Source organism: Euprymna scolopes, chromosome 10, assembly GCF_053919585.1.
Source record: "Euprymna scolopes isolate OS-2025 chromosome 10, ASM5391958v1, whole genome shotgun sequence".
Classification (NCBI taxonomy): Eukaryota; Metazoa; Mollusca; class Cephalopoda; order Sepiida; family Sepiolidae; genus Euprymna; species Euprymna scolopes.
Window position 1 is genome coordinate 56365405 of NC_136491.1, and position 22598 is coordinate 56388002.

Consider the following 22598-nt stretch of genomic DNA (forward strand, 5'->3'; position numbering starts at 1 on the left):
GTAAAATATTAACTTTGTATTGCATATTTTTATTGGATAGTATAGTTATTTCTCTTGCATATTTGCAATTTATAGAAATACTTACTCTATATTGCATATTTTATTGGATAAAAAAGTAACTTTGTATTGCTTAATTTCATTTATTACATATTTTATTGGATGAAATAGTACATTTGTATTGCATATTTTATTGGATTTAATTGTAATTTGTATTAAATATTTTATAGGATAAAATATAAACTTTGTATTAAATATTTTTTGCATGAAATAATACATTTGTAGTGCATGTTTTATTGGAGTAAATAGTAATTTGTATTGCATATTTCATTGGATGGATCAGTAATTGTAGTGTATATTTTATTGGATCAAAAAGTAATTTGTCTTGCATAATTTCATTTGACGAGACAGTAATGTTCATTGCAGATTTTTTGGATGCAATTGTAATGTGTATTGCATATTTTAGTAACAATATTTTGCATATTTTATTGAATGAATTAAGAATGTTTATTGCATATTTTTATTCGATTAAATTGTAACCCTGTATGCCATATTTCATTGGAATAAATAGTAATCTTCATTGCATACTTTGTTTGATAAAACAGTAATTGGTATTGCATATTTCTATTGGGGGAAATACAAATTTGTATTGCATATTTTTACAGAATGAAAATGTAATTCGCATTGCATAATTATATTGGATGAAATAGTAATTTGTATTTCATATTTTTATTGGATTAACTTGTACCTCTGTATTGCATATTTCATTGGATGAAATAGTATCTTTGTATTGCATATTTTATTGAATGAAATAATATGTTTTATGGCATCTTTCCACGTATTAAATAGTGACTTTGTATTTCATATTTTATTGGATGAGATAGTAATTGGTATTGCATATTTCATTGGAGGAAAATGTAATTTGTATTGCATATTTTATTCGATTAAATAGTAATTAGCATGGTATATTTTTATTGGATAAAATTGTAATATGTATTGCAAATTTATATTGGATGAAGTAGTAATTCTCTATTGCATATTTTATTGAGTTTAATGGAAACTCGTATTGCATCTTTTGTTGGATAAAACTGTAATTTGTATTGCATAAGTAAGTAGATTAAATAGTACATTTAATTGCATATTTTATTATATGAAATATAAATTTGTAATGCATATTTATATTGGATGAAATAGTAATTTGTATTTGATATTTCATTGGATGAAATAGTAACTTTTTATTACATATTTTATTGGATGGAATAGTAATTTGTATTGCATATTATTTACCATGAAACACGAAATAGTATTGCATATTTTTATTGTATGAAAGAGTAATTTACATTGCATATTTTTATTGTATGAAAGAGTAATTTACATTGCATATTTTTATTTGAGGAAATACTTATTTGTCTTTCATATTTCATTGGATGAAATAGTAACGTTTTATTTCCTATTTCATTTGATGAAACACGAATTGGTGTTGCGTATTTTAATTAAATGTAAAAGCAATTTACATTGCATATTTTAATTGGATGAAATAGTAATGTGTATTGCATATTTTAATTGGATGAAATAGTAACTGTGCATTTCATATTTTATTGAAATAATTAGCAATTTTTATTTCATATTTTATTTGATGAAATAGTAAGTTGTAATGCATATTTTACTTGATGAAATAGTAATTTGCATTGAATTTGTCATTGGATGAAATAGTAACGTTTTCTTGCATATTTTATTGGATGAAATAGTAACTTGCCATTGAATATTTTATCGGATACAATAGTTACTTTTCATTTCATATTTTTATTTGATGAAATAGTAATTTGTACTGAATATTTTATTGGATGAAATAGTACGTTTGTATTGCATATGTTTATTTGATGAATTGTAAATTTGATTGCCTATTTCATTGGATGAATTAGTATTGTTATCTTACACATTTTCATTAAATAAAATATAACTTTGTATTGCATATTTTATCGGATGAAATAGTAACTTGGTATAGCACATTTTCTGTTTGATTAAATAGTTACTGTGTGTTGCAAATTTTTATGGGATGAAATAGTAACTTTCTCTTGCATGTTTTCATTGGATTAAATAGTAACTTTGTATGGTATATTTATTTGAATAAAATTGTAATGTGTATGGAAAATTTTTTTGGATGAAATAATAAAACTGTCTTGCATATTTTATGGGATGAAATAGTAATTTGTTTTGCATATTTACTTAGCTTTAATAGCATATAGTATTGCATATATTTATTGGATGAATTACAAATTTGCATTGCATATTTTTATTGGGTGAAATAGTAATTTGTATTTCATATTTTATTGGACGAAATATTAATTTTTATTGCACCTTTTTATAGAATGATATAGTACGCATGTAATGCATAATTTTTGGGAAAAATAGTAATATTGTATTGCATATGTTATTTGATGAAATGCTTAATTTTATTTCATAGTAATAAGGAATTTTATTGCATATTTTTATTGGATTAAATAGTAACTTTGTATTGCATATTTTATTGGGTAAAATATTTATTGTATTGCATATTTTATGAAATAGTAACTCTGTATTGTATATTTTATGGGATTAACTACTAAATTGTATTGCATATTTTTATTGGATTAAATAGTAACGCTGTGTTTTATATTTTTATTCGATGAAATAGTAATTTTTATTGCATATTTTACTGGATAAAATAGTTTTTATATCATATTCTTTGGATGAAGTAGTAACACTTTGTTCCATATTTTTATTTGATTTAATAGTAACTCTGTATTGCATATCTTATTGGATAAAATTGTAACTTTGTTTTGCATATTTTAATTTATGAAATATTGCATATTTTCATTTAATAATATATTTATTGTATTGCCTATTTTATGAAAAAGTAACTCTGTAGTGCATATTTTTTGGATTAAATTGTAACTCTGTATTTCATATTTTTATTGGATACGATAGTAACCTTATATTCCATATTTTATTGGATGAAAATGGCTGTGTATTACCTGTTTCATTATATTAAATAGTAATTTGTATTGCATATTCTTATAAGACGAATAAATACATTGTATTGCATATTTCATTGGATGAATTACTAACTTTGTATTGCATACTTTATTGGATACAAAATTAATTTGTGTTGACTATTTATATTTGATGAAATAGTAATTTTTATTGCATATATTTGTTGGATGAAATAGTAATTTTTATTTCATATTTTTTCCAGTTAAATAGTATTTTGTATTGCATATTTTATTGGATGAAAGTGTAATGTGTAGTGCAAATTTTTAATTGGATGAAATAGCAACTCTGTATTGCATATTTTATGGGATTAAATTGTAATTGTATTACATATTTTAATCGATGAAATGGTAATTTGTTTTGCATATTTAATTAGATGAAATAGTAATATGGATTGTATATTTTTGTGGATAAAAAAGTAACTGTGAATTGCATATTTTCATTGGGTAAAATATTCATATTGGATTAAATAGTAACTTTCATTGAATATATTTATTGGAAAAATAATAACTTTGTATTGGATACTTTATTGGATAAAATAGTATTTTATACTGCATATTTTATCGTATGAAATATTAACTATTTGTGAAGAAAATAGTAATTGGTATTGTATCTTTCATTATTAATTAATTGATTAAATAGTAACATTTTATTGAATATTCTATTGGATAAAAGTAATTTGTATTGCCCATTTATATTTGATGAAGCAGTAATTTGATTTGCATATTTTATTGCATGAACTAGTAAATGTTATTGCATACTTTTTGGAGTAAATAGTATCTTTGTATTTCATAATTTATTGGATGGAATAGTTAATTGTATTGCATATTTTTATTGGATTAAATATTTACTCTGTATTTCATATATTTATTGGATTGAATAGTAATTCGTATTGTATATTTTATTGGAGGAAATGGTAATTTATATTGCTTATTTAATTAGATGAAATAGTAATTTTTATTGCATATTTTATTGGATGAAATAGAAACTTTCTATTGCATATTTTCATTCGATAAAATATTAATTTGTATTGCATATTTAATTGGATTAAATAGTAAGTTTGTATTTCGTATTTTATATTTAATTAAATAGTAACTGTTATTGAATATATTCATTCGATAAATAGAAACTTGCATTGTATATTTTATTGGATAAAATAGTAATTTTTACTGCATATTGTTATTGAATGAAATAGTAAATATGTATCGCATATTTTTATTTGATGAGACAGTAACTTTTATTGCATATTTTATTGGCTGAAATAATAACTTTGTCTTCCATATTTTCATTGGAGGAAATAGGAACTTAATATGACATATTTTACTGGAATAACTAGTCACTTCGTATGTCATATTTTATTGGATAAAATAGTAATTTATGCTGCATATTTTATTGGATGAGTTTTTACTTTGTATTGCATAGTTTTATTTGATGACACTTTTATTCAATATTTTTATTGGATGAAAATGTAACTTTGTACTGAAAATTGTTATTTTATTTAATAGTAACTTTATATAGGATATTTAATTGGATGAAAAATAACTTTGTATTGCATATTTTTATGGATTCAAAAGAAACTTTGTATTGCATATTTTAATTGGATGAAATAGTAACTCTGCATTTCATATTTTATTGGAATAATTAGCAATTTGTATTGCATATTTTTATTTGATGAAATAGTAAGTTGTAATGCATATTTTACTTGATGAAATAGTAATTTGTATTTCATATTTCATTAGATGAAATAGTAACGTTTTCTTGCATATTTTATATTGGATGAAATAGTTACTTTGCATTGAATATTTTATTGGATACAATAGTTACTTTTTATTTCATATTTTATTGGATGAAATAGTAATTTGTACTGAATATTTTATTGGATGAAATAGTACCTTTGTATTGCATATGTTTATTTGAGGAATATTAATTTCGATTGCCTATTTCATTGGATGAATTAGTGTTATATTGCATATTTTCATTAAATAATTGCATATTTTATTGGATAAGTTTTTACTTTGTATTGCATAGTTTTATTTGATGAAACTTTTATTGAATATTTTTATTGGATGAAACTGTAACTTTGTACTGAAGATCGTTATTTTATTTAATAGTAACTTTATATAGGATATTTAATTGGATGAAAAATAACTTTGTATTGCATATTTTTATGGATGAAATAGTAACTTTGTATTGCATATTTATATTGGATGAAATAGTAACTTTCTATGACATATTTAATGTGATAAAATAGTAATTTCTATTGCATATTTTACTGGATAAAGTAGTGACAATTTAATCATAGTTTTATTGGATGAAATAGTAATCGTATTGCATATTTTATTGGATGAAATAGTAATTCGTATTGCATATTTTTATTTGGTAAAATAATAATTTGCATTGCATATTTTATTTGATGAAAAAGTAATTTCTTTGCGGATTTTATTTGATGAAAAAGTTATTAATATTGTTTAATTTATGAGGTGAAACACTAATTTGTATTGCATATTTTATTGGATGAAATAGTTAAGCGAATTGCATATTTTTATTGGGTAAAATAGAAATTCTGTATTGCATATTATCTTGGCTGTAAAAGCAATTCATATTGCATATTTCATTTGATGAAAAAGTAATTGATATTGTCTATTTTATTAGATGAAATGTTAATTTGTTTTGCATGTTTTCTTGGTTGAAATAGAAACTTTGTGTTGCATGTGTTTTGGATAGAAATGATTACTTTGTAATTCATATTTTTGTTTGATAAAATAGTAATTATTAGTGCATGTATTTATTGGATAAAATATTAACTGTATATTGAATATTTTATTGGATAACATATGAATTTGTATTGCATATTTTATTAGATGAAATATTAATTTGGATTGCATATTTTATGAGATTAAATAATAAATTTTATTGCATTAAATAATAACTCTGCATTTCATATTGTTATTGGCTTAACTAGTAATTTGTATTGCATATTTTATTGGATAAAAAAGTAATTTGTATTGCATATATATATTTGATGAAATAATTATTTGTATTGCATATTTTTATTGGATCAAATAATAATTTGTATAGCATATTTTTATTGGATGAAATAGTAATCTGTATTGCATATTGTTATTGGATGAAATAGTAATTTGTATTGCATATTTTTATTGGATAAAATAGTACATTCTTTTGCATATTTATGAATAAAATTGCAATTTATATTGTATATTTAAATAGATGAAATATTAATTTGTATTGCATATTTTATTGGCTGAAATAGTAATTTTTATTGCATATATTATTGGATCAAATAGTAACTCTGTATTGTATATTTTATTGGAAGAGACCTAATGTGTATTTTATATTTTTATTGGATGAAAATAATTTGCATTGCATATTTATTTGATGAAATAGTTATTTACATTGCCGATTTTTTTTGGATAAAATACTAACTTGTATTGCGTATTTTATAGGATGAAATACAAATAATAACTCTGTATTTTATATTATTATTGGATGAAATAGTAATTTGTATTGCATATTTTTATTAGATGAAAAAGTAATTTACATTGCATATTGTTATTGGATGAAATAGTAACTCTGTATGGCATATTAAACTGAATGAAATAGCAATTTGTATTGCAGATTTTATTGAATAAAATAGTAATTTGTATAGCATAAGTTTATTGGATGAAATAGTTACTCTGTATGGCATATTTTATTGGAAGAAATAGTTATTTGCATTGCATATTTTTATTGCATGAAGTAGTAATTTTTATTGCATATTATTGTTGGATGAAATAGTAATTTGTAATGCATATTTTTATTGGATGAATTTGTAACTTGGTAATGTATATTTTATTGGATGAAAAACTATGTATTGCATATTGGATTGGATGAAATATTAATTTGTATTGCATATTTTATTGGCTGAAATAGTAATTTTTATTGCATATATTATTGGATCAAATAGTAACTCTGTATTTTATATTTTATTGGAAGAGAACTAATGTGTATTTTATATTTTTATTGGATGAAAATAATTTGCATTGCATATTTATTTGATGAAATAGTTATTTACATTGCCGATTTTTTTTTAGATAAAATACTAACTTGTATTGCGTATTTTATAGGATGAAATACAAATAATAACTCTGTATTTCATATTATTATTGGTTTAAATAGTAATTTGCATTGCATATTTTTATTGGATGAAAAAGTAATTTACATTGCATATTGTTATTGGATGAAATAGTAACTCTGTATGGCATATTAAACTGAATGAAATAGCAATTTGTATTGCGGATTTTATTGAATAAAATAGTAATTTGTATAGCATAGGTTTATTGGATGAAATAGTAGCTCTGTATGGCATATTTTATTAGAAGAAATGGTTATTTGCATTGCATATTTTTATTGCATGAACTAGTAATTTTTATTGCATATTATTGTTGGATTTAATAGTAATTTGTATTGCATATTTTTATTGGATGAATTTGTAACTTGGTAATGTATATTTTATTGGATGAAAAACTATGTATTGCATATTGGAATGGATGAAATATTAATTTGTATTGCATATTTTATTGGGTAAAGTAGTAACTCTGTATGGCGTATTTTATTGGAAGAAATAGTAATTTATATTGCATATTTTTTGGATGAAATATTATTCGCATTGCATATTTTTTTATAAAAAGTATTTCATATTGTCTATTTTATTGGATGAAATAGTAAATTGTATTGCATATTTGTATTGGATGAAATAGTAATTTGTATTTCATTTATCATTGAATAAAATAGTAACTTTGCATTGCATATTTATAGTGGAGGGAATAGAAATTTCTATTGCATATTCTTATTTGGAAAAGTAATAATTTGTATTGCATATCTAATTGAATTATATAGTAACTTTTTATTGCATATTTTTAATGAATGAATTTCTAACTTTCTATTGCATAGTGTATTGGATGAAATAGTAACTTTTTATTGCTTATTTAATTGTATGACATAGACACTTTGTATTGTATATTTTATTGGAGGAAATAATTAATTTGTATTGCATATTTTATGGACGAAGTATTCACATTGTATTGCGTATTTTAATTGATGAAATAGTAATTTGTATGGCATATTTGCATTTGATTTATTAGTAACTTAGTATTGAATATTGTATTGGATGAAATAGTAATTTGTAATGCATATTTTATTGGATAAAATAGTAACTATGTATTGCATATTTTATTGGATAATATAGTAATTTGTATTGCATATTTTGTTGAATGAAATAGTAATTTGTATTGTATATTTTATTGGATTAAATAGTAACTTTTTATTGCATATTTTCATTGCATGAAATAATAACTTTGTATTGCGTATTTTATTTGATGAAACCTTTAATACGTATTTTATTGGATGAAATAGTTACATTGCATTGCATATTTTACTAGATGGAATACTAAATTTGTACTGAATTTTTTCATTTGGTGAAATAGTAACTTTTATTGAATATTTTATTGTATGAAATAGTAACATATTTTTATTGGATTAAATAGTAACTTTGTACTGCATATCTTTATTGTAATAGTAACCTTATATTTATATTTTATTGGAGTATTAATTTGTATATCATGTTTTTATTGGATGAAATATTAACTTTGTATCGCATATTTTTTTTTATCGGATGAAATAGTTACTTGTAATTGCATTTTTTAATGAAACAATTGCCTTGTAATTGCATATTTTTTTGATGAAATAGTTACTTTTGATGTCATATTTTTATATGATTAAATAGTCACTTTGAATAACCTATTTTTATTTGATGAAATAGTTACTTTATATTGCATATTTTTATTGGATGAAATAGTCACTTGTAATTGCATATTTTTTAATGAAATAATTGCTTTGTAATTGCATATTTTTATTTAATGAAATAGTTACTTTTGATGTCTTATTTTTATATGATTAAATAGTTACTTTGAATAACCTATTTTTATTGGATGAAATAGTTCCTTTATATTCATATTTTTATTTCATGATATAGTTCCTTTATATGGCATATTTTTATTTTATGAAATAGTTTCGTTTGCATATTTTTATTTGATGAAATAGTTTCAATGAATGGCACATTCTTGTCCGCACATCTTTTGGGATAGTATTGTTTTATTATATATTTATATGTTTAATCTTGTGGTAGTGTTTTAATGGATGGCATGTTTTCATTAGATTGCACATGTTAATTAAGCAGCAATGTTTATTCAGATTGCATATTTACATGTAATTCCATATTTTCATAGGATTGCCTTTTTCATGGGATGTCATATTTAATAGATTAAATAAATTCATTGGAATTCATGGTTCATGAGATGGGATATTTTTGGATGTTTATATTTATTAGATGACATATTTGCTTATATTGCATATATTTATCAGATAGCATTTTTTATAAGATGGCATGGTCACATTGGTTGGCCTATTTTCATCACTTTTCATATTTTCATTGATTAGCCTATTTACATTTGATAGCATATTTCCATTGGATGGCATATTTTCATTGGAGATCATAGTTTTTTTTTATGGTATATTTTTATTTTTATAAGATAGCCTATATTCATTGGATTGCATATTTCATCAAATGACATGTTTCAATTTGGATATCACTTTTTGATTGGCGGACATACTAAATAACATAAATACTTCAGATGGTATATTTTCATTTGATAGCCTGTTTGCAATGGCTTATTGTTTCTACATGCTTATGCATAAGATGACATATTTTATTTGATTGCATATTTTCATTCGATATCATAGTTTTTTTTTTAATGGCATATTTTCATCCGATGATATAGTATCTTTGGATATAATATTTTTATTGGACGACATTATTTCTTTGTATGACATATTTACATTTGATGGCATATATGCATTAGAAGACATATTAAAACATAATGGCAAAGTTTATTTTCATGCCATCCTTTTATCGGATGGCTTAGTTTTTTGAATGGCATATTTTTAATGAGTGGGATATCCACATTAGATTGTATATTTTAAGTGAATAGATATTTTATTGGATAGCATATTTTGATGGGATGATATAGTTTCATTAAATGGTATGTTCTTTAGATAGTATATTTTCATTCGATTACATAGTTAGATTAAATGACATTGTTTTGTTGGATGGCCAATTTCAATTAGATAGCGTGGTTTTATTTAATTACATATTTTATAGTATGGCATAGTTATATTGGATTGCTTAGTTTCATTGTATAGCATATTTTCGTTGCCATAGTAATTATGAATGACATTATTTCATTTGATGGCATATTTTTTATTAGATGGGATAATTTTATGCATATTTTCACTTGATGGAGTAATGTTATTGGATTGCATATCTTCATTAGATGGCATAGTTTTATTGGGAAGTATAGTTTTTTAGATGTCATATTTTAATTTGATGATATAGTTTCATTAAATGGCATATTTTAATTATATGTCTTACTTTCATTGAATTACATATTCTCATTGACTGGCATATTTTTATTGGATCGCATATATTCATTTGATGGCATAGATTTATTGCTTAGTTGTTTCATGTAGCATATTTATGTTGAATGACATTGTTATTTTGGATTGTATCTTTTCATTTGATTAGATGGGATAGGTTTTTGATGGCATATTTTGATGAGATGGGATACGTTTTTAATGACATATTTTGATGAGATGGGAAAGGTTTTTGATGGCATATTTTTATTGGGTAGAAGAGTTTTATCGGATTGCATAGTTTCTATTGAATAACATGATTTATTTAGAAAAAGAGGTTTAATTAGATGGCATATTTTTATTGGATGGCATAGTTTATTTGGATGACGTATTTTCATTTCATGCATATGTTCTATTAGATTAAATAAATTCTATAGAAAATATTGGATGGCACAGTTTCATTCAGTGCATAATTTTTATTGGATGACATAGTTTCATGGATGGCATGTGTTAATTTACTTTATATGGCATGTTTTCATGGGAGGGTTCACGTTCGTTAGACGATATAGTTTCTTTTGGATCGCATGTTTTTACAGGAGCACATAGTATTTTTGAATGGCATAGTTTCATTTAATGACATAGTTTTATTGATGGCAAACATTTATTACATGACATAGTTATATTAGATACCATATTTTGATTTGGTGGTATAGTTTTATAAAATGAATTATTTTCAATTCATAGCATATTTTCATTAGAGGAATTTTCCATTGAATGGCATAATTCGTTTTTATAGCATATTTGTTAATGTCATAGTTTCATTTAATAACATATTTTCATTAAATAGCAAAATATCATAAATTGGCATTGTTTCTTTTAATGGGACATTTTTTTGTATAGTATTTTTTTTTAATTAGAGAATATTTTATTTTTTGGGTGGCATAGTTTTGTTAGGTTGCATATGTTGATTAGTCGGCATATTTGGGTGCCAAATTTATATTGTGTGGCATAATTGCTTTTGGTTGAATATTTTAATAGCATGGCATTGCTTCTTCTGATCGGCATATTTTCATTAGATGGCATGGTTTCTTTGAATAGAATACTTTCGTAAAATTGCAGCGTTTCATTGGATACGATAGTTTGATTATGTGGCATATTGTCATTGGATGGCATAATTTCATTCGATGTAATATTTCTATTTAGTGGCATTGGCAAGCATATATAATTTAGATGGCATATTTTAATTGGATGGCATAGTTAGTTTGGAAAGCATATTTTCATAAGAATGCATGTTTTTATTGAAACACCACAGTTTCATTAAATTGCATATTTTAGTGTGTGGCATATTTTTATTGGATTGCATAGTTTTATTGGGTAACATATTTTTATGAGATCGCAGAGTTGGATTGGATGGCATATTTTCATTGGGCATATTTGATTTAATTCTATAGTTTTTGGGGATGGTTTATGTTTATTGAATCGTATAGTTTTATGGGATTGCATATTTTTATTCAATACATACTGTCATTAGTAAACATATCTTAATTGGTACGAATAGTTGTTTTAGATGTCATGTTTTAATTGGATGGAATATTCTATCTGATAGCATAGTTACTGTTGATGGCATATTTTTATTGGATAGCATAGTTACTTTGGATTGCATAGTTTTTTCAGATGCCATATTTTCATTAGATGGCTAAGTTTTTTGGAGTGCATATTGGATTGCATAGTTGCATTAAATTGCATAGTCTCATTTGATGACATAGTTTTATTTGATGATATAATTAGATTTAATGGCATATTTTCATTTGAGCACGTAGTTTCATAGGTCAGTATATCTCATTGAATGGCATAGTTTCATTAGTAGAGCTATGACAAGAGATTATTCTTATCGTTGTTTTGACTCTCGAGTATATACCCGACACAACTGGACATAGTTCATCAATCAAGAACCACGTCACTCTATCTAAAACATATAAGGCATTAACTATATATACCCGGAAGTCAAAATATTCTCATGTCATAGCCCTATTCATTAGATTGCGTATTTTATTGCATAGATTAATTTCATTACATAGAGTGTTTCATCGAAGTGCATAGTTTCAGTGGATGGTTTATTTACATGATATATTTTCATTGAATGCAATACTTTAATGTCATACTTTTATTGGATAGCATATTTTCATTAGATAGAAATAGTTTCTGTTGATGGCATATTAACATTGTATAGCATATTTTTAATTAGATGACATATTTTCATGGGGTTGCAAATTATCATTAGATTGCATATTTCCATTGAATGCATTAGATTGCAAATTTCTATAGGATTGCATAGCTTCTTAGATGGCATATTTAAATAGGATGGCATTATTTCTTTGGATAGCAAATTTTCATTGGCTAGAATACTCTTTTTGGATAGAATATGTTTATTTGATAGCATAATCGCATAGGATATAAACTTTTCATTGAATGGTATAATTTAATTTTATGGCATATTTTTATTCGATAGCATATTTTAATTGCATAGTTAGTTTTGATGGCATATTAATTTATATACATATTTTTATGACATAGTTTATTTGATTGTATATTTCTTGTGATGCGTATTTACATGGAATGGCATAGTTTTATTTGATGGCATAGTTTTATTCGATTGTATAGATTATTTGGATAGCATCCTTACTTTGGGTTGCATTTTTTCGGTGGATACATATTTATTGGTTGTCATATTTTTATTAAATGTCATATTTTTATTGGTTGACATATTTTTATTGAATGTCATATTTTTATTGTATGTCATATTTTATTAAATGTCATATTTTTATTGGATGACATATTTTTATTGAATGTCATATTTTTATTGGATGTCATATTTTTATTGGATGACATATTTTTTATTCAATGTCATATTTTTATTGGATGTCATATTTTATAATAGTATGACATTTGTTTATTGGATGAATAGTTTAATTGAATTGCGTTTTTTATTCGATTGTATAGTTTCATTCAAAAGCCTAATTTCATATTTTCATCGGATAGTATTATTTTTTGATAAAATGTTTTCCATTCGACTGCATTGTTTCACTCGATTGCATGCTTTCATTTAATTGCAGAGTTTTCTGTTTTTGTTAATTCCATTAGATAGAAATTTTTAATTGGATAGCATATTTTCATTGGATGGCATGTTTTTTTTAGTGCCATATTTTCCTTGTTTTGTGTAATTTCCTCGTTTTGCGTAGTTTCCCAGGATGGGATTGTATGAATTTATGACACGTTTTCAATTAGTGGGTATATTTTCTATTAGATTACACAATTTCATTAGATTGCATAGTATAATTAGATGGTATATTTTATTAACTTGCACGATTTCATTGGATGGCATAGTTTCTTTAAATGGCATATTTTTATTTAGTTGCAAAGTTACGTTAGATGGCATAATTTCATCATTGGATGCCATATTTTCATTAAATAGCATAGTAGCTTCGGGCTTCCGATAGGATATGTAAATTGGATAGTATAGTTGACTTGGATGGCATACTTTTCTTGAATAACATATTTTATTAGATTGCATATTTTTATTACATGACAAAGTTTCTTTGGATTGCAAATTATCATTGGATAGCATAGTTTCATTAGATAGCATGGTTAATTTGGATGGCATAATTATTTAGATCGCATAATCACTTTGGTGGCTTATTTTAACTCGATAGCATATTTACATTAGATGTCAATTTCATATTTTATTTGGATGGCATATTTTCATTGGATGACATATTGTTCTGGATAGCATTGTTGCTTTTGATGACATAGTTTCATTGGGTGGCATAATTTCTTTGAACGGCATAATTTTATTGAATGTCATATATTCATTGGACAGAACATTTTTATTGGATTGCATTGTTTCTTTGTATAGTAGTTTACATCGATGGCACAGATTATTTGGGTGGTATATTTTTTTGGATAGCATGTTTTCACTTAATGTCATATTTGCATTCGATGTTATATTTTTATTGAATAGCATTGTTTTTTTTGCTGGCATGTATCATTGGATTTCATAGTTAAATTGTATAGCATAGTATTTTTTTGGATAACATCGTTCCTTTTATGGCATAGTAATATTGGATGGCCTAGTTTCATTGGGTTGCATAGTAATTTTTGGCTTGCATATTTTCATTGGATGGCATAGTTTTATTGGATTGTATATTTTCAAATGATAGCATATTTTCCTAAAGATTGCATTGTTTGTGAGGACATATATTGATGGAATATCATGTTCTTATGGCAATTTTACTGGATTGAATTCTTCACTTCATTGGATAACGTAGTTGCTTTGGATGTAATGTTTTTGTAAGATGGCATAGTTTCTCTTAATTGTATAGTTGCATTTGATAACATAGTAGATTTGGATTGTATAGTTCCTTTAGATGGCATATTTTCATTAGATGGCATTGTTTCTTTAAATAACATATTGTCACGGGATTGCATAATTTCATTGAATGACACAGTTTTATAAGATGGAAATTTTGTATTTAATGGCATATTTTTGGACGGTTAAGCACAGTTTTTTAATGCATATATTTTTGGTATCGTTTTCTTTGCATGAAATATTCTAATTGTATGGTATAATGTTTGGTGAGTGAAATGTTTTCTATTGGATTGAATAGTTTTCTTAAATCAGGTGTAACATTTACATTGATGTCTTTGCATGATATTTTTACAAATCGATAAATTTCTTTGCATTAGATTGTATTTTTACATTAAGTGGCGTAATTTATTTGTATTAGATGGTATTTTTACATAAGCGGCATATTTTCTTTGCATTCGATGGTATTTTTACATTAAGTGGCATATTTTCCTTGCATTAGATGGTATTTTGACATTAAGTGGAATAATTTCTTTGCATTAGATGGTATTTTGACATTAAGTGGAATATTTTCTTTGCATTCGATGGTATTTTGACATTAAGTGGAATATTTTCTTTGCATTCGATGGTATTTTGACATTAAGTGGAATAATTTCTTTGCATTCGATGGTATTTTTACATAAGTGGAATAATTTCTTTGCATTAGACGGTATTTTTACATTAAGTGGCATCATTTCTTTGTATTAGGTGGTATTTTTACATAAGTGGCATATTTTCCTTGCATTAGATGGTATTTTTACATTAAGTGGCATAATTTCTTTGCATTAGGTGGTATTTTTACATAAGTGGCATATTTTCCTTGCATTAGATGGTATTTTTACATTAAGTGGAATAATTTCTTTGCATTAGATGGTATTTTGACATTAAGTGGAATATTTTCTTTGCATTCGATGGTATTTTGACATTAAGTGGAATATTTTCTTTGCATTCGATGGTATTTTGACATTAAGTGGAATAATTTCTTTGCATTCGATGGTATTTTTACATAAGTGGAATAATTTCTTTGCATTAGACGGTATTTTTACATTAAGTGGCATCATTTCTTTGTATTAGGTGGTATTTTTACATAAGTGGCATATTTTCCTTGCATTAGATGGTATTTTTACATTAAGTGGAATAATTTCTTTGCATTAGATGGTATTTTGACATTAAGTGGAATATTTTCTTTGCATTCGATGGTATTTTGACATTAAGTGGAATATTTTCTTTGCATTCGATGGTATTTTGACATTAAGTGGAATAATTTCTTTGCATTCGATGGTATTTTTACATAAGTGGAATAATTTCTTTGCATTAGACGGTATTTTTACATTAAGTGGCATCATTTCTTTGTATTAGGTGGTATTTTTACATAAGTGGCATATTTTCCTTGCATTAGATGGTATTTTTACATTAAGTGGCATAATTTCTTTGCATTAGGTGGTATTTTTACATAAGTGGCATATTTTCCTTGCATTAGATGGTATTTTTACATTAAGTGGAATAATTTCTTTGCATTAGATGGTATTTTGACATTAAGTGGAATATTTTCTTTGCATTCGATGGTATTTTGACATTAAGTGGAATATTTTCTTTGCATTCGATGGTATTTTGACATTAAGTGGAATAATTTCTTTGCATTCGATGGTATTTTTACATAAGTGGAATAATTTCTTTGCATTAGACGGTATTTTTACATTAAGTGGCATCATTTCTTTGTATTAGGTGGTATTTTTACATAAGTGGCATATTTTCCTTGCATTAGATGGTATTTTTACATTAAGTGGCATAATTTCTTTGCATTAGATGGTATTTTGACATTAAGTGGAATATTTTCTTTGCATTCGATGGTATTTTGACATTAAGTGGAATATTTTCTTTGCATTCGATGGTATTTTGACATTAAGTGGAATAATTTCTTTGCATTCGATGGTATTTTTACATAAGTGGAATAATTTCTTTGCATTAGACGGTATTTTTACATTAAGTGGCATCATTTCTTTGTATTAGGTGGTATTTTTACATAAGTGGCGTAATTTATTTGTATTAGATGGTATTTTTACATAAGCGGCATATTTTCTTTGCATTCGATGGTATTTTTACATTAAGTGGCATATTTTCCTTGCATTAGATGGTATTTTGACATTAAGTGGAATAATTTCTTTGCATTAGATGGTATTTTGACATTAAGTGGAATATTTTCTTTGCATTCGATGGTATTTTGACATTAAGTGGAATATTTTCTTTGCATTCGATGGTATTTTGACATTAAGTGGAATAATTTCTTTGCATTCGATGGTATTTTTACATAAGTGGAATAATTTCTTTGCATTAGACGGTATTTTTACATTAAGTGGCATCATTTCTTTGTATTAGGTGGTATTTTTACATAAGTGGCATATTTTCCTTGCATTAGATGGTATTTTTACATTAAGTGGCATAATTTCTTTGCATTAGGTGGTATTTTTACATAAGTGGCATATTTTCCTTGCATTAGATGGTATTTTTACATTAAGTGGAATAATTTCTTTGCATTAGATGGTATTTTGACATTAAGTGGAATATTTTCTTTGCATTCGATGGTATTTTGACATTAAGTGGAATATTTTCTTTGCATTCGATGGTATTTTGACATTAAGTGGAATAATTTCTTTGCATTCGATGGTATTTTTACATAAGTGGAATAATTTCTTTGCATTAGACGGTATTTTTACATTAAGTGGCATCATTTCTTTGTATTAGGTGGTATTTTTACATAAGTGGCATATTTTCCTTGCATTAGATGGTATTTTTACATTAAGTGGCATAATTTCTTTGCATTAGATGGTATTTTGACATTAAGTGGAATATTTTCTTTGCATTCGATGGTATTTTGACATTAAGTGGAATATTTTCTTTGCATTCGATGGTATTTTGACATTAAGTGGAATAATTTCTTTGCATTCGATGGTATTTTTACATAAGTGGAATAATTTCTTTGCATTAGACGGTATTTTTACATTAAGTGGCATCATTTCTTTGTATTAGGTGGTATTTTTACATAAGTGGCGTAATTTATTTGTATTAGATGGTATTTTTACATAAGCGGCATATTTTCTTTGCATTCGATGGTATTTTTACATTAAGTGGCATATTTTCCTTGCATTAGATGGTATTTTGACATTAAGTGGAATAATTTCTTTGCATTAGATGGTATTTTGACATTAAGTGGAATATTTTCTTTGCATTCGATGGTATTTTGACATTAAGTGGAATATTTTCTTTGCATTCGATGGTATTTTGACATTAAGTGGAATAATTTCTTTGCATTCGATGGTATTTTTACATAAGTGGAATAATTTCTTTGCATTAGACGGTATTTTTACATTAAGTGGCATCATTTCTTTGTATTAGGTGGTATTTTTACATAAGTGGCATATTTTCCTTGCATTAGATGGTATTTTTACATTAAGTGGCATAATTTCTTTGCATTAGGTGGTATTTTTACATAAGTGGCATATTTTCCTTGCATTAGATGGTATTTTTACATTAAGTGGAATAATTTCTTTGCATTAGATGGTATTTTGACATTAAGTGGAATATTTTCTTTGCATTCGATGGTATTTTGACATTAAGTGGAATATTTTCTTTGCATTCGATGGTATTTTGACATTAAGTGGAATAATTTCTTTGCATTCGATGGTATTTTTACATAAGTGGAATAATTTCTTTGCATTAGACGGTATTTTTACATTAAGTGGCATCATTTCTTTGTATTAGGTGGTATTTTTACATAAGTGGCATATTTTCCTTGCATTAGATGGTATTTTTACATTAAGTGGAATAATTTCTTTGCATTAGATGGTATTTTGACATTAAGTGGAATATTTTCTTTGCATTCGATGGTATTTTGACATTAAGTGGAATATTTTCTTTGCATTCGATGGTATTTTGACATTAAGTGGAATAATTTCTTTGCATTCGATGGTATTTTTACATAAGTGGAATAATTTCTTTGCATTAGACAATATTTTTACATTAAGTGGCATCATTTCTTTGTATTAGGTGGTATTTTTACATAAGTGGCATATTTTCCTTGCATTAGATGGTATTTTGACATTAAGTGGCATAATTTCTTTGCATTAGGTGGTATTTTTACATAAGTGGCATATTTTCCTTGCATTAGATGGTATTTTTACATTAAGTGGAATAATTTCTTTGCATTAGATGGTATTTTGACATTAAGTGGAATATTTTCTTTGCATTCGATGGTATTTTGACATTAAGTGGAATATTTTCTTTGCATTCGATGGTATTTTGACATTAAGTGGAATAATTTCTTTGCATTCGATGGTATTTTTACATAAGTGGAATAATTTCTTTGCATTAGACGGTATTTTTACATTAAGTGGCATCATTTCTTTGTATTAGGTGGTATTTTTACATAAGTGGCATATTTTCCTTGCATTAGATGGTATTTTACATTAAGTGGCATAATTTCTTTGCATTAGATGGTATTTTGACATTAAGTGGAATATTTTCTTTGCATTCGATGGTATTTTGACATTAAGTGGAATATTTTCTTTGCATTCGATGGTATTTTGACATTAAGTGGAATAATTTCTTTGCATTCGATGGTATTTTTACATAAGTGGAATAATTTCTTTGCATTAGACGGTATTTTTACATTAAGTGGCATCATTTCTTTGTATTAGGTGGTATTTTTACATAAGTGGCATATTTTCCTTGCATTAGATGGTATTTTGACATTAAGTGGAATAATTTCTTTGCATTAGATGGTATTTTGACATTAAGTGGAATATTTTCTTTGCATTCGATGGTATTTTGACATTACGTGGAATATTTTCTTTGCATTCGATGGTATTTTGACATTAAGTGGAATAATTTCTTTGCATTCGATGGTATTTTTACATAAGTGGAATAATTTCTTTGCATTAGACGGTATTTTTACATTAAGTGGCATCATTTCTTTGTATTAGGTGGTATTTTTACATAAGTGGCATATTTTCCTTGCATTAGATGGTATTTTTACATTAAGTGGAATAATTTCTTTGCATTAGATGGTATTTTGACATTAAGTGGAATATTTTCTTTGCATTCGATGGTATTTTGACATTAAGTCGAATATTTTCTTTGCATTCGATGGTATTTTGACATTAAGTGGAATAATTTCTTTGCATTCGATGGTATTTTTACATAAGTGGAATAATTTCTTTGCATTAGACGGTATTTTTACATTAAGTGGCATCATTTCTTTGTATTAGGTGGTATTTTTACATAAGTGGCATATTTTCCTTGCATTAGATGGTATTTTTACATTAAGTGGCATAATTTCTTTGCATTAGGTGGTATTTTTACATAAGTGGCATATTTTCCTTGCATTAGATGGTATTTTTACATTAAGTGGAATAATTTCTTTGCATTAGATGGTATTTTGACATTAAGTGGAATATTTTCTTTGCATTCGATGGTATTTTGACATTAAGTGGAATATTTTCTTTGCATTCGATGGTATTTTGACATTAAGTGGAATAATTTCTTTGCATTCGATGGTATTTTTACATAAGTGGAATAATTTCTTTGCATTAGACGGTATTTTTACATTAAGTGGCATCATTTCTTTGTATTAGGTGGTATTTTTACATAAGTGGCATATTTTCCTTGCATTAGATGGTATTTTGACATTAAGTGGAATAATTTCTTTGCATTAGATGGTATTTTGACATTAAGTGGAATATTTTCTTTGCATTCGATGGTATTTTGACATTAAGTGGAATATTTTCTTTGCATTCGATGGTATTTTGACATTAAGTGGAATATTTTCTTTGCATTCGATGGTATTTTTACATAAGTGGAATAATTTCTTTGCATTAGACGGTATTTTTACATTAAGTGGCATCATTTCTTTGTATTAGGTGGTATTTTTACATAAGTGGCATATTTTCCTTGCATTAGATGGTATTTTTACATTAAGTGGCATAATTTCTTTGCATAAGGTGGTATTTTTACATAAGTGGCATATTTTCCTTGCATTAGATGGTATTTTTACATTAAGTGGAATAATTTCTTTGCATTAGATGGTATTTTGACATTAAGTGGAATATTTTCTTTGCATTCGATGGTATTTTGACATTAAGTGGAATATTTTCTTTGCATTCGATGGTATTTTGACATTAAGTGGAATAATTTCTTTGCATTCGATGGTATTTTTACATAAGTGGAATAATTTCTTTGCATTAGACGGTATTTTTACATTAAGTGGCATCATTTCTTTGTATTAGGTGGTATTTTTACATAAGTGGCATATTTTCCTTGCATTAGATGGTATTTTTACATTAAGTGGAATATTTTCTTTGCATTAGATGGTATTTTGACATTAAGTGGAATATTTTCTTTGCATTCGATGGTATTTTGACATTAAGTGGAATATTTTCTTTGCATTCGATGGTATTTTGACATTAAGTGGAATAATTTCTTTGCATTCGATGGTATTTTTACATAAGTGGAATAATTTCTTTGCATTAGACGGTATTTTTACATTAAGTGGCATCATTTCTTTGTATTAGGTGGTATTTTTACATAAGTGGCATATTTTCCTTGCATTAGATGGTATTTTGACATTAAGTGGAATAATTTCTTTGCATTAGATGGTATTTTGACATTAAGTGGAATATTTTCTTTGCATTCGATGGTATTTTGACATTACGTGGAATATTTTCTTTGCATTCGATGGTATTTTGACATTAAGTGGAATAATTTCTTTGCATTCGATGGTATTTTTACATAAGTGGAATAATTTCTTTGCATTAGACGGTATTTTTACATTAAGTGGCATCATTTCTTTGTATTAGGTGGTATTTTTACATAAGTGGCATATTTTCCTTGCATTAGATGGTATTTTTACATTAAGTGGAATAATTTCTTTGCATTAGATGGTATTTTGACATTAAGTGGAATATTTTCTTTGCATTCGATGGTATTTTGACATTAAGTGGAATATTTTCTTTGCATTCGATGGTATTTTGACATTAAGTGGAATAATTTCTTTGCATTCGATGGTATTTTTACATAAGTGGAATAATTTCTTTGCATTAGACGGTATTTTTACATTAAGTGGCATCATTTCTTTGTATTAGGTGGTATTTTTACATAAGTGGCATATTTTCCTTGCATTAGATGGTATTTTTACATTAAGTGGAATAATTTCTTTGCATTAGATGGTATTTTGACATTAAGTGGAATATTTTCTTTGCATTCGATGGTATTTTGACATTAAGTGGAATATTTTCTTTGCATTCGATGGTATTTTGACATTAAGTGGAATAATTTCTTTGCATTCGATGGTATTTTTACATAAGTGGAATAATTTCTTTGCATTAGACGGTATTTTTACATTAAGTGGCATCATTTCTTTGTATTAGGTGGTATTTTTACATAAGTGGCATATTTTCCTTGCATTAGATGGTATTTTTACATTAAGTGGCATAATTTCTTTGCATTAGGTGGTATTTTTACATAAGTGGCATATTTTCCTTGCATTAGATGGTATTTTGACATTAAGTGGAATAATTTCTTTGCATTAGATGGTATTTTGACATTAAGTGGAATATTTTCTTTGCATTCGATGGTATTTTGACATTAAGTGGAATATTTTCTTTGCATTCGATGGTATTTTGACATTAAGTGGAATAATTTCTTTGCA